The sequence below is a fragment of the Lactuca saligna genome, chromosome 6, assembly GCF_052625555.1.
Source record: "Lactuca saligna cultivar CGN05327 chromosome 6, ASM5262555v1, whole genome shotgun sequence".
NCBI lineage: Eukaryota > Viridiplantae > Streptophyta > Magnoliopsida > Asterales > Asteraceae > Lactuca > Lactuca saligna.
In genome coordinates, this window is record NC_136422.1 from 97,049,604 (window position 1) to 97,071,222 (window position 21,619).

Here is a 21,619-nt window from a genome sequence, read left to right on the forward strand (position 1 = left end):
AACATATCCTCCAATGTTGTATCGTTCTCTCACTTTGCCCGTCTGTTTGTGGATGGTAGGCTGTACTCATGTCTAATCTAGTCCCTAGGGAACTTTTTAGTGACTGTAGAACCTTGATGTAAATCTACTATCTCTATCGGAGATAATGGACATCGGAACCCCATGAAATCATACTATTTCCCTTATGTAAGTTGTTATAAGCCTTTCCATCTTTTCAGTCTCCTTGATTGGTAGAAAATGTGCGGATTTGGTTAATCTGTTGACGATGACCCATATCGTATCAAGTCCACCCTTTGTCTTGGGTAACTTGGTTATGAAATCCATAGTGATCCATTCCCATTTCCATTCCGGTATCTCTGGTTGTTGTAGTAATCCTGAAGGTTTCTGGTACTCGACCTTAACCTTAGCGCAAGTAAGACATTTACTTACAAAGGTAGCGATCTCTGCCTTGATGTTAGTCCACCAGTACAGTTTCTTAAGATCCAAATACATTTTATCTGAACCTGGGCGAACGGAATACCTCGTGTTGTGCGCTTCAGTCATGACCACATCCCTGAAACCACCATGTCTTGGTGTCCAGATACGGTCCATTAGATAATAGGCTCCGCCACCCTTGATTTCTAGATTCTTTTCCATTCCTCTTAGGGATTCACCCGTCATATGTTCGGGTTGTAAAGGTTCCAGTTGAGCCTCTTTAACTCGTGTGGATATGTGGGAATGGATGGTCATATTCAGAGATTTGACTCTCCGACCAGTGTATTCTTTTCGACTGAGGGTGTCAGCTACTACATTGGCCTTACCAGGATGATAACGAATCTCGCATTCGTAATCATTGAGTAACTCGACCTATCGTCGTTGTCGCATGTTGAGCTCCTTTTGATCGAAAATGTGTTGAAGGCTCTTGTGGTCGGTGTAAATTGTACTCTTTGTTCTGTACATGTAGTGTCTCCAGATCTTCAAAGCAAATACGACTGCTCCCAACTCGAGATCGTGTGTCGTATAGTTTACTTCGTGTGTTTTAAGCTGACGGGATGCATAAGCAATAACCTTCCCTCGTTGCATAAGAACACAACCAAGCCCATGATTCGATGCATCGCAATACACTACAAAATCTTCTATCCCTTCGGGGAGGGATAGTATTGGTGCGGTGCATAAGGCTTGTTTCAGAGTTTGGAACGCCTTCACTTTTTTTGCTTCCGAGTCAAAGACCACGCCTTTCTGGGTTAATGTAGTAAGAGGTTTCGCGATGCTAGAGATGTTCTTTATGAATTTGCGGTAGTAGCCAGCTAGGCCTAGAAATTGACGAATCTCTGTAGGTGTCTTTGGTGCCGACCATTTCTTAATGGTCTTAATTTTGAGGGGTCCACATGTATCCCTTTTTTGCTAACAACGTGGCCCAAAAATTTGACTCTTCGAATCCAAAATTCACATTTAGAGAACTTCGCATAGAGCTTCTCTGATCGTAGTGTTTCTATGACCCTCCGTAGGTGTTGACTATGTTCTTCCTTACTTCGGGAGTAGATAAGTATATCATCGATGAATACGATGACAAATTGATCCAAGTAAGGACGGCACACTCTATTCATTAGGTCCATGAATATTGCTGGTGCGTTGGTTAATCCGAACGGCATCACTACAAATTTGTAGTGTCCATAACGGGTTCGGAAGGCTGTCTTGGGAACGTCTTCTTCTAGTACTCGTAATTCGTGATATCCGGATCGTAGATCTATCTTTGAGAAGTAGCTCGCTCCTTGAAGTTGGTCAAATAGGTCGTCAATGCGGGGTAGAGGGTAACGATTCTTGACAGTGAGTTTGTTCAACTCTCGATAGTCGATGCACATCCCGAACGATCCGTCTTTCTTCTTTACAAACATGACCGGTGCTCCCCAAGGTGAGAAACTTGGTCTGCTGAATCCTTTTTGGTGAAGTTCGTTAAGTTGACTGGAAAGTTCTTGTGTCTCTGCTGGTGTCAGACGATAAGGCGATTTTGCTACAGGGCTAGCCCCTGGAATTAAGTCGATTCTGAACTCGACTTGGCATTGTGGTGGTAATCCTGGTAGTTCTTCTGGGAAGATATCAGGGAAATCCCGTACCTTTGGGATGCTGTTTATATCCTTTACCTCCTGACTTGTATCGACTATGTGTGCAAGAAATGCCTGATAATCCTTCCGCAGACACATTCGAGCTTGGATGCAAGAAATGATGCGAAGGTTTGTACTTGATTTGTCGCCGTAGATCACTAATGTTTCATGGTTAGGGAGATTTAGACGAACGGCTTTTTCAAAGCACATGATGTCGGCGCGAAGAGGACTTAACCAATCCATGCCAACTATAACGTCGAAACTTTTTATTTGAACTGGCATAAGGTTGGTTGGGAAAGAGTGACCGTCTAAAGTTAATGTACAACCCATGTATATGCAATTAGTGTTTTCCGTTTTCCCATTTGCCATTTCTACAGTGAATGATTCTTTTAACATGCTAGGTTTACGTTTAAGTAAGTGAATAAAGTTTTGGCTCACAAAGCTTCTCTCTGCTCCGCTATCGAATAAGATGCATGCATATGAATTATTGAGAAGAAACGTACCAGCAACTACTGTAGGATCAGCTACGACTTCCTCGTGACCAATAGCTAGTACTCGTCCCACTCCGTCGGTATTTGCTGCCTTTGGGCAGTTTCTTTTGTCGTGGCCCATTTCGCCACAACCGTAACACGCTTGGCCTACACCAGCACCAGGAACTTGCTTGATCAGTTTTGCGGGGGCCTTGCAGAAACAGATTGTGTGCCCCTTTTTGTTGCAGTTGGAGCACTACATTTTCCGACACGGTCCGTGGTGGTGGTAATCGCACTTGGTGCACTTTGGGAGGTTGCCTACATAAGGCTTTGTTGGGTACAGACTTGTAGGAACTTTAGTAGGTACCGTCGCAGCGTTTACGACAACTAGTTGTTGTTTCTTCGAGGATTCTTGGGAAGATCCACCCTTCCCCTTATTCCACCCTCTCTTCTTATTGTTGTTGTTATTGTTGTTTCCCTTTTGTGATCCTGGTGCAGAAGTTGTTGAGTGTTGATGATTTCCGTAATCAATAAGCGATTGTGCCAGCTCCTTGGTACTTTCAAAAGTGTCTGGTTTGGAAGATAACACGCTTGACTGAATTTGGGGCGACATTCCCCAAATGTATCGCTCTATTTTCTTTCTCTCGGGAGCAATCATATTTGGGCAAAGGATTGCCAGCTCGCAGAATCTGTTGGTATAAGTTGTTATGTCAGTACCAATCATTCCTAGAGTCCAGAGTTCGTGCTCGAGTTTTTGAATTTCTCCTCGTGGATAGTACTCCCTCATCAACATGATTTTCAAACTCTCCCAACTTATTGAGTTTGCCACTATCAGGGCAAGTACCTTAACGTGGCCATTCCACCAAGTTAAAGCCCTATCAGTAAACGTGTAAGTTGCAAACTTGACTTTGCTGTGCTCGGGGCAGGAGCAGATTTCAAATACTGATTCCATTCTTTCAATCCACTTCCTTAAAACCATCACACCACCCATTCCATTAAACATCCGAGGCTTAGCATTCGTAAAGTCTTTATAGGTGCACTCCCGGGGTTGTCGATAACTATCGCCATGGTTGGAAGGATGTATGCCAATTCCTGAACTGGTAGTAACAGGGGTATTGATCCGTGACATGGCAGCTGCCACAGCTGCAGTGACTGCTGCCTGGAACATGACAACATCAAATTGAGGAGGTGGAGGTGGTGGTGGTATCGGTGTTTCATTGTTAGGGTTACGCCTGGGATTCCTGCGTGGCGGCATCTTTAACTATACGTTTATAATATGATGATATGGATAAGAATAAATGAATAATGAATGTGTCTCATGAACTAAATTGCTATAGTTCAACAACAGATGATAGTATGAGTCTCACAGTGTCACACCCCGAAAATCAAAGGCGGAAACATTTCCGGGGTGGACTACCACGTTGTGTATCAAATCCAATGTACATAGTAATCACAGTAAACAACCATTACATTACATATATATGAAAGTTTACATTTGTTTCAAAAGTAAAGTTATACAAGATATACATATGCATCATATTAACAAAAGTTGAGACGAGTCTTCCACGCACTCCGTCTTCATCAAAAGAGATCACCGGGTACCTGTCTAACTTGGACCTGAGAATACAAGCGGTTTGAAAATCAGCATAAAGCTGGTGAGTTCATAAGCGGTTTTGTTTTATGAAAATGTATCGATTTCCTTTAGTTTCCGAAAAGATTTTTTATCCAAGAAAATCCCATATTTTCTTATGTGAAGTTGGTTTAGTTATCATTTGTTACCAATTCGATTATGTGTTGTACTTTACCCCAGGAAAATCCCATATTTTCCTAATTGTAAGATCAGTTGTATATCACAAAGTATAGTTTAACACACAAAACTATATAATGAAAATCTTGGGATCACTATCCCGAAAGAGATATAAGATAGTTTGACACATTTGAAAGTACAGATTTAAGATCATGGGACTATCATCCCGGACTAAACACGAGATAAGTTGATGTATATATGGAAATATAGATTGAAACCATGGGATCACTATCCCGAATAAGATACAGATTTGGAAAACCATGGGATCACTATCTCGTATAAGATATAGATACAAAACCATGGGATCACTATACCGTATAAGATATAGATACAAAACCATGGGATCATTATCCCGTATAAGATATAGTTAAAGACCATGGGGAAAGACATCCCGTACAAGTTACAGGTATAAAACCATGGGATCACTATCCCGAACTAGATACAAAATAGTTTGATAATACCGTGGGATCACTATCCCGAAAGAGATATGGAAACAAAACCATGGGATCACTATCCCGAAAGAGATATAGATTTAAAAACCCAAACTGTGAATAAACTAATATTAATACATGTTGTGAGTCGGGTAACCATGCTAATACGACAACGTGACCTCCTTGACGTTTGTCAGACGTCGAAACGATATCCAGAAATTTGTCACCCCAGGCGTGCCCGCCTAACTGTAGCTAGCAGTTAAGGTGTGGGATTGTCAGTCCCGAATAGATCTATTCACAAATTCCGCGCTCTCCCTCCAGGAGACTCTGGTTACACTTTTGGGGAGGATTTACTGATCATCCATAAAGGGTAGTGACTATCTCACAAACTAGTACTAAGCTATTCACAGGTTTTTCATATGATAACGACATACAGAGGATTATGAAACATAGTACAGTAAATATAGATACATACAATGAAATTATCTGACGATACATTCAAATGATACAGAGATAAACTGAATCAGACATAGTTTATCTATTAACTTTATATAGACATCAGCATATGATAGAAAGAACAGTAAAGACCCCCAAATTATTCCCATAATAGTTTGATTAGTTTGATTGTTTCCTTAACTAAAATTCATTTAGTTGTAATTGATAAATCATTCCTTATGCTCAGCATAATACATAAGGAGTAAAAGAGTTTATAAGTTGGTCAGATATGGTTTGAAACATATCAATGTTATGATTTGAAAACAGTTATAGTTTACTTGTATTCCCCCCTGAAAACATTGAAAACAGTGAAAAAGCCGTAGGGGTATGAACTCACCGGACGAGATATGAGACGGTTTGGATGCTAAGAGTTGATCCGGAACTTGTAAACACACGAGGTTACTAATTATGATGTAAAGATACACATTTGTATCTAATTAGGACTTATATTGATTGTTAGATAGGGACAATTGCTTCAAGTCGCGAAAACACTCCGATACAAGTGCTTGGAGGGACCCGGGTGGCGTTTAGGGACATGAATGATGCGAGGGACTTAGGAAATGAGTTGGGACTTCAAAGGAACACCCCCTTTAGGGAGTTTACGGCTACAAGACCCATTCCCCATGAGTTTACAGCCGTAAACTCATGGTGGGGTCAAATGTGGGCAAATAATGACTTCAAATACTTAGGGGAATTTTTCTAGGTTTGGTTCAAAGTCTTGGAATGGATTTTTAACATCAAAATGACACATTTTAGGGAGTTTATGGCCTAGCATGGTCTCATGGCCGTAAACTCCTATAAATCCATGAAAAGTTGTGTTTTTGGATCCCAAACTAATCACATGTGATTGCTAAAATTGTACCAAAGCCTTATATGCATTTGTTTGTAATTTTGAAGGGATTTTTGGAGTTTACGGCCAATGAGACCCTTCTCATGGCCGTAAACTCTCATAGAGAGTAAATCCTTGTGTTTTAATGCCAAAAACTTGTTTGTATGGACTTCTAAGATTCATTCCAAGGCTTTAGGGGTGGTTTAATGACATTTTGACATGTTTTTATGAGTTTACGACCAAAGGCTATGTGCTTAGGCCGTAAACTCCTAAATGTGATGCATTTGGTGTGTTTAAGGTCTCAAAACCATTTTTAGATGATTCTAGGATTTACCACAAGGATATTGGTTGAGTTTCAGGGCATTTGGACATGTTTAAAGACACTTAATCCCCCATTTAGAGGAGTTTACGGCCCAAGCACATGCCTTGGCCGTAAACTCTTATTTTTCCCCCAGAAATGATGTTTCAAGTGTCTAAATGCAATTATCAATGTTCTATAATCCGTAACTAAGACATATAAGTGATTTGGAAGGGTTAAAGGGCATGAAAACCCTAGATATATGAGTTTACGGCCCAAGAATGATCCTTGGCCGTAAACTCCTTCAAACATCACAAAGTTCATGTTTTAATTGTTTAGAGTTCATATCTTGAAGCCATTTAGCCATATCTAAGTCCCAAACTTGTCAAGGAGGGGTTTAAGGGCTTAAAAACCCACTTAATATGAGTTTACGGCCAATGAATGCTCCATGGCCGTAAACTCATGAATATGGTCATAAATCATGTTTTGAACTTGAATTTGAAGGCTAAGAAGGTTACAATACAAGCTAAGGAATGTACCTTAGAGATTTGAAGCCTTAAATTTGAGTTTTGGACCCTTAAACTTGGATTTAGGAGAGAGGTTAGAGAGAGAGTAGAGAGAGAAGGAAAAAGCTTCAAATGGATGCTAGAACAAGTTTATATAGGTCTTAAAACTTGTACGTGGAGGAATTCTACCTGATACCGACGTTAAACGCGGCTTTTGGTCGCACCCGATTAAGTTACCGTCACCCGGCGGGGGTGTTTCTAAAACTTATGAAATAAATGTTTTGGGTTAATAACATGAGTTCCTGAGTGATTTAGACACTCATTAAATTAAAATAAACATATAAGTTCAAATAATTATCCCAAAGAGAAAACGGAATGAATTTGATAACGGCGACTTTTTCGGGTAGAACGGGTTTTGGCGACGAAAAATTTTGGGTTGTTACACACAGATAGAAGAGCGAAGGTTATTCGTAAATCTGAATATATGAACAAGCGTATGGTTTTTTTCCATAATATTTTAAAGATTGAACGCGATACTCAACGTAGTAGTAATAGCATGCGAATTATATTAATAAGATAGATGATACAACGATCATGAAAATTTGACCCTTAACAGGGTCTCCGCTTACAAGAATTTAAAGGAAGTAAAAACTTTTAGCCGAAGTCCTATCTTATAACAATATTTGAGGTTTTCGCAAGTACTACTTGCGACGTGTGTTGCGCTTGGAGCTTGACTCCGCATCCGATTGCTTCGACTCCATAAGACGCCTATCGAAGGCAACTTGTTGTTCCCTCAACTTTGCGAGGGCTGCATTCGTTTGTGCTTGGAATGCTTCGGCGTGGAGGTGGATGTCATTCTGCAACATATCCAGGCGGCGGATATCGGCCGTGTGGACTTGTACTTCCATGTTGACCTCTCGGATTCGGTTTGCTTGAACCCCCGATTGGTAGGACTGGTTGGCCAGTTTTCCTACCATCGCCGGAAGTGCTCGGTCAGCTGAACCTCCGTCCTTGATGTCGTAGAAGTCTCGACACATACCATAGGGAGAGCGTATCCCTTGTTGTTGGCTCCAGTGGACGAGGTGACTTCCCAGACGGGAGTCGGTCCTTGGAAGTTCCACCTAATGGCTGGAGGGTTGATTATCTCTGGTTCCGAGTCTGTACCCGAGTTGTCTGCTCCATCCAACTCGATAGGCTCATCGTCCTCTTCCGGATCCTCCTCAATCCATCCTCCGTTGCCTTGGTTTGGGTAGTAGGGGTCTCCATGCGGGTGAAATCCAGCCATTTGACTATACGAGAATAAGGTTATAAGATTTGAACAAAACTTGAGGCGTGTAATACTAATTAATCTATTGTATGCACCAAATACTCCTATAGTATTTAAATTGTACGTTTGATACTAGTGTCTAATTTGGGTAAGTTTTGACTTGTTGCTCACTACGATCATTCCTCGATATACGTTAGTCTAATTTCGGATAAACATAGTTGATCAGGCTATATTCGTCCCAAATTTGATTATATATCTCGAGAACTAATCGTAGTGTCCAACTTGTCTTAATACTTTTGTATAGTCCTCATTATGAAAATATGACGTTGTATGCATGTATTTTGGATTTTCATAACCTAAAATAATCTATTTATATGAAATAAGGATTTTAGGTACGAAAACTTTTGTCAGAGACTTTGAGTCCCTAAGCATTTATAGTTTGTATATCTTATGATGTTCGATATAATTAGTTCGCTATAAACATTGCTCTGATACCAATCTGTCACACCCCCAAACCGGAACGGCGGAAACGTTCGGGGGTGGATGACTTCATGTGGTAACGTAACAAATGAATACATAGTAAAGAAATCAATAAAACCAACATATATATAATTTAAAGTTTACATTGTTTAAAAGTGTACATGCTCAAAATCAATTACATTATGATGTCAAAATATGAAATAAACTGGCGCCGCAGCGTCCCTTCTCCAAAATCCGTTTGTTACCTGTAATTACTGAATCCCTGGGACATACAAGTAGTTTTGAAAGAGTAGATCAACATTTAAGCTGGTGAGTTTCATAAGTATTTAATGACAATGTTTGTATGAAATGAAATGTTTTTGTTCTTTGTTTGCATGTTCCTACAAAATCCTATATTTTCTACTAGTATAAATGTAACCTTCTTTCAGGACAAATGTTTGTTTCTAGTAAATGTATGTATGTATAAAATTTCTAATACGTCTGAAAAACCCCGTAAATCATTGTGTTTTTAATACTCCATGTGAGTTTTATAACCATACTATTGACAGGGAATGCCTATACACAACGTTCTTCAGGCGTTGGAATGTTCTGACGTTTGTCACCCCAAATGGTGGACTGTAGCTAGCAGTCAGGGCGCGGGATGTCAAGCCCGTATAGATCTATACACAAACACCATGCTCCCCCTCCAAGGGATTCTGGTATATAATACAGGACTTGAAATGTGTACTTGAATGTATGTGAAGTTAATGTCTGACAAAACTTATTATAAAACTGATTTACGTGTGAAATCGTTCGTTCGTTATTGTATATGAAAGTTGCTTCTTGAAATAGTATTTCCATGTATGTAAAAGTTCGTAGCATTCTCGTGAAACTATACCTATTATAGTTTCCTAAAAGTGTGTTTGGTGTATAATAAGCCCTTAGTAAAAATGTTCACTTGTTATGAAAAGTGTAGTTTTTGCAGTGCCAAAACCGACACACAGAAATGTAGTATAAGAAAGTATCTAATTTATATAAATACATAAATCGTTTCTCATTTCAAAAGATAAAATGTTGTCGTGGTATAATTTGCATATGAAAGTTTCCTTATAATAGTTTTAAATCACGTGTGATTCCTTTGATAGAACGCATATAGTGAAAGTTTATATAACACACGATAATAATCGAGTGTTTTACTTGTATTCCCCCCCCCCCTTTAAAAGCATGTAAAAGTACTCATAAAACATTTAAAAGTGTGAATTATAGGGGTATGAACTCACTTGTAAGATCGGAGGTTGCGGGATGAAAACCGGACTGAATTTCGGCTCGCGAAAGTGGATTTCCTCAGGATTCTCGGGAATCTCGGGGGCACACACGACCGTCGGGACTCAAGCAAAGTGATCGGGGCTTCGGGGTAGTGCGGGCATGGAAAACGAGGCAAGATCGTAAGAGAAATGAGAGAAATGGGGTGTTTTTCCCCGGAACCCTCGTATCTCTATTTATAGGGGTATGAGAGACCTCAGTACGCGGGGCGTACTCGTGCATCATGCGTGACCGAGTCCTCGACTGCCTCGGCTTCGGATGGGACAGGTCGGGGTATCTTGCATAGGGGCGACATGGACGAACCGAGGCGAAGGCCTTGCGTACGCTGGGCGTATGGGGTTACATGGGGCGTAACTCGGCCCTATCTGGTGACTCCCCTTTGGATAATACCAAGAATTTTTAAATAAATTTATATATAAATTATTTAATAGACTTCAAAAATTCGTATCTTCTTCATACGAACTCCGTTTTCGATGTTCTTTATATCCCCGCGAAGGTGAGACCATACTCTACAACTTTCGTTTAGATCCCGTCGGCAAATTCTGAAATTATTTTTATTATTAATTTTTAAAAGGTCGCGGTAAGAAAATTTTTGTAGAAATTCGTAACTTCTTTATCTGACGACGGTTTTTGCCAGACTTTTTACCGCTGAAATACCATTGTTGAGACCTTCGATTCTCGTTTAGGTCATTCCGGTCAAAAGTCGCTCGATCTCTGATTCGAGGTTTTAGTCGTCTGCCGTTAAGCCGAACTTGAAAAATTCCTAACTTCCTTATACGAAGTCGGATTTGGGCGTTCTTTTTACGTACGATCACGGTTTAATGACATCTATCATAAAAGGTAATTTAATTAGTGACTTTTGTATATTTTATTTTCGAAGTAAATTTTATTACAACTAACGTGGTTACAATACTTGACTTTTTAGGTTGTTTACATGTAGTTGAAATATCGGGTTGTCACATATCACAATTGGGTTTTTCATGCATAAAATAAATGAACTTTTGTACATATAAAACCTCCATTTTATCTGAAAACCACCGTAAATCAATGTGTTTTAATACTCTATGTGAGTTTTATAACCATGCTATTGACAAGGAATGCCTATACACAACGTTCTTCAGGCGTTGGAATGTTCTGACGTTTGTCACCCCAAATGGTGTACTATAGCTAACAGTTAGGGCGCGGGGTTGTCAATCCCGTATAGATCTATACATAAACACCATGCTCCCCCTCCAAGGGATTCTGGTATATAATACAGGACTTGAAATGTGTACTCGTGCGTACGTGAAGTTTAATGTCTCACAAAACTTAGTATAAAACAGATTTACGTGTGAAAATGTTCGTTTGTTATTGTATATGAAAGTAGCTTCTTGAAATAGTATTTCCATGTATGTAAAAGTTCGTAGTATTCTCGTAAAACTATACCTATTATAGTTTCCTAAAAGTGTGTTTCGTTTGTATAATAAACCCTTAGTGAAAATGCTCACCTGTTATGAAAAGTGTAGTTTTTATAGTGCCAAAACCAACACACATAAATATAGTATAAGCAAAGTGTCTGATTTGTATAAATAGATAGATCAATTCCTTATTTCAAAAGATAAAATGTTGTCGTGGTATAATTTACATATGAGAGTTTCCCTATAATAGTTAAAAATCACATATGATTCTGTTGATAAAACGCGTATAGTGAAAGTTTATATAACACACAATAATAATCGAGTGTTTTACTTGTATTACCACCCCCCCCCCCCTTTAAAAGCATATAAAAGTACTAATAAAACATTTAAAAGTGTCAATTATAGGGGTACGAACTTACTTGAATGATCGGAGAAGGCGGGATGAAAACCGGACAGAAATTCAACTCGAGAAAGCAGATTTTCTCGGGAATCTCGGGAGCACAAACGACCCTCGGGAATTGAGCAATATGATCGGGACTTCGAGATAGCACGGGCACAAAAAAACGAGGCAAAAATGCAAGAGAAATGAGAGAAAAAAGCCCTTTTCTTCTGAACCCTCACATCCCTTTTATAGGGGCGTGAACCACCCTCGTACGCAGCGCGTACCGCCGTACGCTGGGCATACCCGTGCGTCACGCATGAGCGCATCCTCGACTGCTTCGGACTTCGGATGGGACGGGGCATATCCTCGAATAGGGCGCAATGTAGACGATCCGAGGCCAAGGCCTCGAGTACGCTGGGCGTACTCGCGTGACTCAGCCTTCAGATTTGATAATACCGAAGTTTTCTTTAAAAAAATATATATTTAATATTTAATAAACTCAAAAATTCATATCTTCTTCATACGAACTCCGTTTTCGACGTTCTTTATATCCACGCGTAGGTGAGACCATACTCTACAACTTTCGTTTAGATCCCGTTGGCAAATTTTGAAATTATTTTTATTATTTATTTTTAAATGTTCGCGGTAAGAAAATTTCTTTAGAAATTCATAACTTCCTCATCTGATGTCTGTTTTTGCCAGACTTTTTACCGTTGAATAACCATTGACGAGACCTTCGATTCTCGTTTAGGTCATTTTGATCAAAAGTTGCTCGATCTCTGTTTCAAGTTGTTAGCTGTCCGTTGATAGGCCGAATTTGGAAAATTCCTAACTTTCTTGTACAAAGTCGGATTTGCGCGTTCTTTTTACGTACGATCACGGTTTATTGACATCTAACATAATATGTAATTTAATTAGTGATTTTTGGATATTTTATTTTCGAAGTTAATTTCATTATAACGAACGTGGTTACAATACTTGACTTTTTAGGTCGTTTACATATAGTTGAAATATCGGGTTGTCACATGAGGACCCTCGAGTTGTACACGAACTTAACAAAATCCTAACAATAATTAAGAACATACTTGTATCTAAAATTAGCAATTTCATTAGATAAAGTGTTAGAAAAACACTTGATTTTGGTTAAGGAATGGTACCGAGACTTGATTGAAGTGGAAAAGTGGGTTTGCAACCAAGATTCACGGTGTAGGGTAGATTACGGCTGTGAAGGAATTACGGCTGTGAACTGTTCTCCTCCGTGAAAAGTTTACTGCCTTTGAAGGGTTTGCGGTCTTAGAAGGTTTGAAGGGTACGACCTGTTCTTGGTGAAATATGAAGATTTGAAGGGTTCGCGGCCGTGAATTCAAGAACAACAATGTTTGAATCAACGAAAAAGCCGGTGTTTAATGCTCAAAAACGCGTTTTAAGGTGGATGGCGTGATAGATGAAGAGAAAACTTGGGTTTTCGGGTGAGGGTTTTTAGAGAGAGAAAGTGTGTTTGCTGCCAGAAAAGTGTGAATGAGGGTAGGAACCACGTATTTATAGGCTGGGAGTATGGTCGATGCTAAGGTCCAGCCGTGAACGGTTTACGACCGTGATCGGGTTCATGGCCGTGAACACCACTTGGACCGGAAATAGCTTATTTTCAAAGAAAACTCGGGTTTTTTCACGCGATTTCGGTTCCGACTCTTATATAAAGTTTGATTATATAACTTAAATGATTTTCCAAATCGTAAGAACTTGACAGAACCAAATAAAAATTCAAAATTTATTTAACGAAATCGGTTAATGTTAACGGAAAAAAGGTTTGGGTTGTCACACACTCTCTTGGTTTAACAACTACTATGACTTTCGTTTATAACGCTTAGGCTAAAAAGTAGTTTATAAAAAAATCTTCTTTTTACGAGTCGAAGACTTGTGCCGATTTAATCGCGGAACTTCAAAGAAGCATAACTTTTTCATATGAAGTCGGATTTGAATTTTCCTTATATCTCCATAATCCTTTTGATGTCTACTACGACTAGGGTAAAATTACTTGTCCAATCTTTTAAGTTTGATGCGTAATTTAATTTTATTTATTCTATTATCAACTACTCCTAATATCCTATAGAACACATAAGCATATAAATATATGAATAGTCATTTCTTATTCATTCATATAAAGTTTCCAGTATTTAATCAAAGTGATTACCGAATATGACCTAATTTAGAAGGAAACACGGGATTTACAGTTTGTGTTTTCAAGCCAAAGGGTAAAATGGAAAATATCACAACCCGAAAATTTCTATCCTGTACAATCAAACACTTCATTAAAAGTCAAACTCATTGTTGTTATCTTTTAGCACAATTAGGAGTTTATTTGAGTGTTCTGAGCCTTGTACATTTAAGGGATAAGTGTCGAGGTTTATCTGCAGAAGCTATAACACAAGGAACGAGCCATAAACAACTTGACAAGGAGTTCACGGCCACAACAATTGAGTTTACGGCCGTAAACTCCATGTTGGATGTAAACTCCCCTATATGGTCAAGTTTTGGCCATTTGTTTCATTCTTCCTTTCCCTTGGCTGATTTCCTCCCAAATCCTCTCAAGTATCATCCCGATCTTCATCCCCAATCTTCAAAACTCGTAAGTTTATTTCCCTAACTAGTTGATATCTTACATGAACTAGTGATCTTACATGGTTTCTGTCACACCCCGAAAACCGAAGGCGGAAAACATTTCCGGGGTTGACTGTCACGTTGAGTATCAAATCCAATGCACATAGTAAGTAAAGTAAAACAACCATTACATTACATAATAAAGTTTTTACAGTTGTTTCAAAAGTAAAGTTTATACGGTTGTGATACATAGTATATATAGACAAAAGAAACGGATCTTCATGTACACCGTCTTCAAGCAAAAAGGATCTTCGAGTACCTGTTCTAACGCTGACCTGAGAACACAAGCGGTTTGAAAATCAGCATAACGCTGGTGAGTTCATAAGCGGTTTTGTTTTATGAAAATGTATCGGTTTCCTCTCTGTTTCTGAAATGTTATGTACACCAAGAAAATCCCGTATTTTCTTAAAAGTTGGTTATTGTTTCACAAATGTAAAGTATAGTAAGTTCGTACACTGAAAACATGTCTACTCATATGAAAATGTATAAACTGTCCTGTTTACTTATCATGTGTTACCAGGAAAGTTCCATACTTTCCTTAATGTATGTTACCAATTGTAAAGGATGTAATGTTATCCCGTTTGTTACTCTTTCTAATTATGTAAGTGTTACCCAGGAAAGCCCCATGCTTTCCTGCATGTTGGTTTCTAATGTAAACGATATTAAAGATGTAAAAGATGTAATCGTGATTGGTTTCCATGTTTTCCCCAGGAAAGTCTCGTACTTTCCTGAATGTTCGTTACAGTAAGTGAAAGAAGTAAAAGATGTAAAAGATGTATAAAGTAGTTCATTATTACTATAAGTAAATCTTTGTTATCCAGATTGCGAGTTCCATAACCATACAATAGACTGAAACCTGTGGCAATAAGTAGTCCACATGTGGCAATAAGTCGTCCACATACTTATGACTTTCGTCACCCTTGAACCATTTCGGTTCGACTGTAGCTAGCAGCCAGGTGTGGGGTAGTCAGCCCCGTATAGATCTATACACTCAAGTCACGCTCTCTAAATTCCAGAGATTTTGGTTATGGGTGTAGTCCTCCACTCGCGTATCTCGGTGGAGTGTTCTCCGAGGACGTGTCTCCAATCATACAGGATTAACAAATTTACTAGTAATAATATGATAGTCCTCCACTCGCGTATGTGTGTGGAGTGTTACCGAGGACAAAACAATGTACAGGTATTATGTTCAAATCTTTTAATGTCATGCTTTTAACTGATAAAAATGTGGAAAAACCATTTGTGAAATATATGTAAAACATACAAGTTTAAAGACCTATTTCACAAATATATGTTACGTGATCTGCATGTTTAAGTGGTTATTGGATATGGTAATCAGTAATAAAAGCATATGAAATATGAAACACATATTTGAAAACATGATTTGAGTACAAGAATTCCCTTGTACTTTGCTTGTGTTCCCCCCCTAAAAACAGTGAAAAAGGGTAGGGGTATGAACTCACCGAACTCGGAAACGTGTCGGTTTTGAATGCTAGACGTTGGTTCGGGGTTTGATTACTCGCGATGTCCCTATGTAAAATGAAATAATGTCCATATATATACAATTAGGGATACATTCACTAATCATATGGAACATTACACTCCAATGAGGTTAAACACCTCAAAACGAGCGTTTGGAGTGACCCGGGTGACATCTTCGGACGTGTAATGGCACTAGGGACTTGGGACTTGAGTTTACTTCTCAAGAGTAAACATTTTAAGGAGTTTACAACTATTGAACACACACATACATGAGTTTACGGCCGTAAACTCATGTGGGTGTGGTTTTGATGGTTTAAGGGCTCAAATGGACATGGGGATTGCTAGAATGGATTATCTGAAATGCCTTGGAACACTTGGAATGAATTTACATCATTTAAAACATGATTTTACGGCCACACTCTTAGAGTTTACGGCCGTAAACTCACCCATGGCTAAGAATGGTTAATTTGAACTATATAGGACAATCACATGTGATTCTAACTAATTTTCTAAGCATTGTTATGAATTTAGGTTACCATTTTATAAAATTTTAGGAGTTTACGGCCTAGAGGCATATTCTATGGCCGTAAACTCTCCTTATGCTCTTGAAAAATTAGTTTTTGATGTTTAAAACACTCACATGCAATTCTATAAATCTTTCTAAGCTTTTAGGGTGGTTTAAGACCTCATTAGCCACACTTATAGGAGTTTACGGCCTAGGAGGAGTTCTTTGGTCGTAAACTCACTTATGTAGGGTATATGTTGTGTTTAAGGTCTCCAAATCATTTTTAGATGAATCTAGGATTTACCACAAGGCCATTGGTTGAGTTTGAAAGCATTTTTACATGTTTTAAGGCACTAAATCACCCTTTAAGAGGAGTTTACGGCCCAAGAGTATGTATTGGCCGTAAACTCACTTTTATTACCTAAAAATCATGTTTAAAGTGTTCCAAGTCTAGATTACCAAGCCCTAATGTCATATCTAAGTCCCAACTATGATTTGGAAGGGTTAATTGGCTCAAAAACCCTTTGAATATGAGTTTATGGCCCAAGAATGTGTCTTGGCCGTAAACTCACTTTTGTTCCTTAAAATGAATGTTTTACATGTTATAAGTCCTTTCCATTAAGCCATTAAGTCATATCTAATGTCCAACAATGCTAAGGAGGGGTTTTAGGGCTTAAAAACCCCATTGATAGGAGTTTACGGCCCAAGCTAGTTCCTTGGCCGTAAACTCATGTTGTTGGTCCCAAAACACAAATTAAACACAAAGTTGAAGGCTAAAGAGGTTGAATAACAAGTTAGGGGTGTTACCTCTTTGATTTCAAGCCTTAATTCTTTGTTTTGGACCTTGATTTTGGGTTGAGGAGAGAGGTTGTGAGTGTTTAATGGTAAATCGACCAAAGGCTTCAAATGGAGTCTTAAACACGTTTATATAGTGTTTAAGTTTTGGACACGGTGGAATTCTACCCGATACCGGTGTTAGACGAGGCTTTTGGTCGTACCCGATTGAGTTACCGTAACCCAATACGGTAATTTCTAGAAATATTTCGATCACTAAAGTTGGATGTTAAAATGATTTCTAAATGTATTAAGACACCCATTAAGTCATTTTAAATGTGTACCAGATAATGACTTAATTAACCGGAAGATCGGAAATCGAAATCGGAAACGACGATCGGTTGCGCGAATTGTACTACGAAAGAGTTACAATAAATGATACGGAAATTTCGGGTTGTTACAGTTTCATCTGTGAAATCATTCCATTTGTGTAGATCTTCAAGTTTCACCAAGAACACACACTAGTGTTCTTGGCCAAAAACAACCATTCAAGCTCCTAGATCGTAAGTACTCTTATGCTAACTCGTTGTACACTAGGTTTAACATGTTTAGAGCCTAGAAATCATAAAGAAATACATGATCCAAGGAGTTTACGGCCAAGACATGTTCTTGGGCCTTAAACCCCTATAAGTGGGGCAAAATGCACCCTAACACCTTACCAAGCCTTGGAACTTAGTATAGAACAATACACCATTGAACTAGGGACTTCAAGAAACGAAATGGTACTTCATACCATGAGTTTATGACCGTAAACGCAAGGGGAAGTGGTCCCCAGGCCGTAAACTCAAGATAAGGTCATTCTTGGACCTTAAACTCACCTAGCCTCTTGTTTAAGCCTTGGAGCTGTAACAACCCGAAGTTTTCCATCGTCGAAAACCCATTCTACCTGTCAATATTCACCGTTTATCAATTCGTTCCGTTTTCGTTTTGGGTTAAATTATTTAAACTTATATGTTTATTATAATCTAATGAGTGTCCAAACCCCTTAGGAACTCATGAAATTAGCCCAAAATGTTTATTTCAAAAAGTTGAGAAACATCCTCACCGGGTTACAGAAACTTAATCGGGTGCGACCAAAAGCCCCGTTTAATGCCGGTATCGGGTAGAATTCCACCGTGTACAAGATTTAAGACCTATTTAAACATGTTAAATCATTCATTTGAAGCTTTTGCTTCCTCTCTCTACTCTCTCTCTAACCTCTCTCCTCAACCAACTTTAAGGGTCCAAAATCATCAAATTTAAGCACCAAATCACCAAGGTAACTACCCTAACTCCTAGTATAACATCTTAGGCCTTCAAATTCGAGTTCAAATCATGTAATAGGATCATATTCATGAGTTTACAGCCCTAGAACAGTCCTAGGCCGCGAACTCACATAAAATGGGTTTTGGAGCCCAAAAACCCATCCAATCGACCTTTAGAGCTTAGATATGACTTAATGGCTTAATGGATTGGACTTAGAATGCTTTAAACATGGATTTTGAAGAGTAAACATGATTTTACTGCCCAAGAGCATGCTTGTGCCGTAAACTCATATAAATGGGGTTTTTATGCCCTTAAACCCTTCCAAAACTCCATTAAGGCTTAGATACGACTTGTAGAATATTGGATATGGCCTTGGAACACCTTGAACATTAATTTAAAGGAGTAAACATGAGTTTACTGCCCAAGATTAAGCTTGGTCCATAAACTCATTAATATGGGAGTAAACTCCTCTAAATGTGTTAAAATGCCATTTACACACACCATAAGCCTTGGGATAAATTCTAGAAGTGACTACAAACAAGATTTGGACCTTAAAACATATTAAATCCCCCATCTAAGGAGTTCACGGCCATGAGGGGGTTCATGGGCCGTAAACTCCTAAATCCATGCGAAAAGTCCCCTAAAAATCCATACAAGGCTTGGGAAAAATCATTGGAATCACATGTGATTGTTTAAGGACCAAAACATTAAGGATTCTATGTGTGGGGGAGTTTACGGCCATAAAATCCAAGTTTACTGCCATAAACTCAAATAAATGGTCCCTAAGTGAGTTTTAATTCCTTCCAAAGCCTAAAACCCAAGCCTAACATTAATCCCAAATGTTGTGAAGCCATTTTGCACCCAAAAACACCATCTATGAGTTCACGGCAGTGAACTCATATGGATGAGGTGTTAAGGGGTCGAAAACTCCTCTATGAGTTTACTCTTGAAGAGTAAACTCCATATCCAAGCCTTATGTGCCTTCAAACACCACCCGGGTCCTTCCAAACACTTGTAATGAGACGTTTTCGCAACTAGAAGTGTTTGTCCCAAACAAATAAATAATCTAAGTCCTAATTAGATACAAATGTGTATCTTTTCATAATTTATAGGAACCTCGTGCATTTGCAAACCCAAAAATGATGTTTAGCATCTAAACCGACACATTCCGCAATTGGTGAGTTCATACCCCTACCCTTTTTCAATGGTTTTTCAATGTTTTCATGGGGAATACAAGCAAATTACAAATGTTTTCAAAACATAACATTAATGTGTTTCAATAAATATCTGGAAAACTTATAAGTATTATAACCCCTTATGTATTATGTTGAGCATAAGGGATTATTTATCAACTACAACTATATGAATTTCAGTTAAGGAAATAACCAAACTAATCAAATTATTATGGGAATAATTTGGGGTATCTATATTCACTGTATTATGTTTCATAATCAGTTTATCTCCGTTTCATTTGAATGTATTGCCAGATAGTTTCATTGTATGTATCTATATTCACTGTATTATGTTTCATAATCTTTTGTATGTTTGATATCGTATGAGAACCCTGTGAATAATTTAGTGCTAGCTTGTGAGTTTTGTCATTACCCTTTTTGGGTTATCAGTAAATCCTCCCCGGAAGTGTAACCAGGGTCTCCTGGAGGGAGAGCGTGGAATTTGTGAATAGATCTATTCGGGACTAACAATACCACACCTTAACTGCTAGCTACAGTTAGGCGGACACGCCTGGGGTGGCAAATTATGGATATCGTCCGACGTCTGACCAGCGTCAAGGAGGTCTCGTTGTCATATCAGCATGGTTACCCAACTCACAATACGTATAAATATAAGTTTATTCACGGCTTAGGTTTGGTTTTTTGATTCCATTTCATATCTACTTTCTGTTTATAGTTTCTAGATCTAGTACGGGAGGTTAGTCGCATGGTTTTCAGTCTATTGATCTTATATCTAGTACGGGATGATAGTCCCATGATTTCAACATATATCTTGTACGGGATGGTAATCCCATGGTTTTCAACTTATATCTTATACGAGATGCTAATCCCATGGTTTTGAAACTATATCTAATACGAGATGATAATCCCATGGTTAGGAATCTTGTATCTAGTCCGGGATGGGAGTCCCATGGTTTTCAGTCTATATTTTCATGTATATCAAACTATCTTGTATCTAGTCCGGGATGGTAGTCCCATGATTTTTAAACTAGTTTCCATCTATGGTTCACGTATATCAAACTAACTTATATCTAGTTCGGGATAGTAATCCCATGATCCTCAATATATAGTTTTATGTATTAAACTATACTCTGTAATATGCAACCTGTCTTACATTTAGGAAAATATGGGATTTTCCTGGGGTAGAATCCAACACATAAACGAATTGGTAACAAGTGATAACTAAACTAACTTTACATAAGAAAATATGGGATTTTCTTGGATAACAAACCTTTTTGGAAAACTAAAGGAAACTGGTACATTTTCATAAAAATAACATCTTATGAACTCACCAGCTTTATGCTGATTTTCAAACTGCTTGTATTCTCAAGTCCGCATTAGACAGGTACCCGGTGATCTCTTTTTGTGAAGACAGAGTGCGTAGAAGACTCGTCTCATTTTGTTCGTATATACTATGTATTACGCATGTACAATTTACTTTTGAAACAAATGTAAACTTTCATATATATATATATATATATATATATATATATATATATATATATATGTAATGGTTGTTTACTTTGATTACTATGTGCATTGGATTTGATGCCAACGTGGAGTCAACCCCGGAAATGTTTCCGCCTTTGGTTTTCGGGATGTGATAGATTGGTATCAGAGCCCTTGTTTATAGTGAACGGAGTATACCAAACATTACATGGTATAAAACTATAAACACTAAAGGGCCTAAGCGCTCTGAAATAAAAGTATCTTTCAAAATATAAGTATTTTCAAAAGTATACAAGTATACCGAGCCATCGAGATCCGTAACTACAAGTAGAACAAAACATATGTAAATGGGTGTTGTACGTTGCAGTTAAACCTGGGCAGTTATGTAGTCATGTCTAGGGTCAATATCGCCTGGCCAACTATATTCATTCGAGACACGGCCAACATGTGCTTGGGAGTGACTATGGTA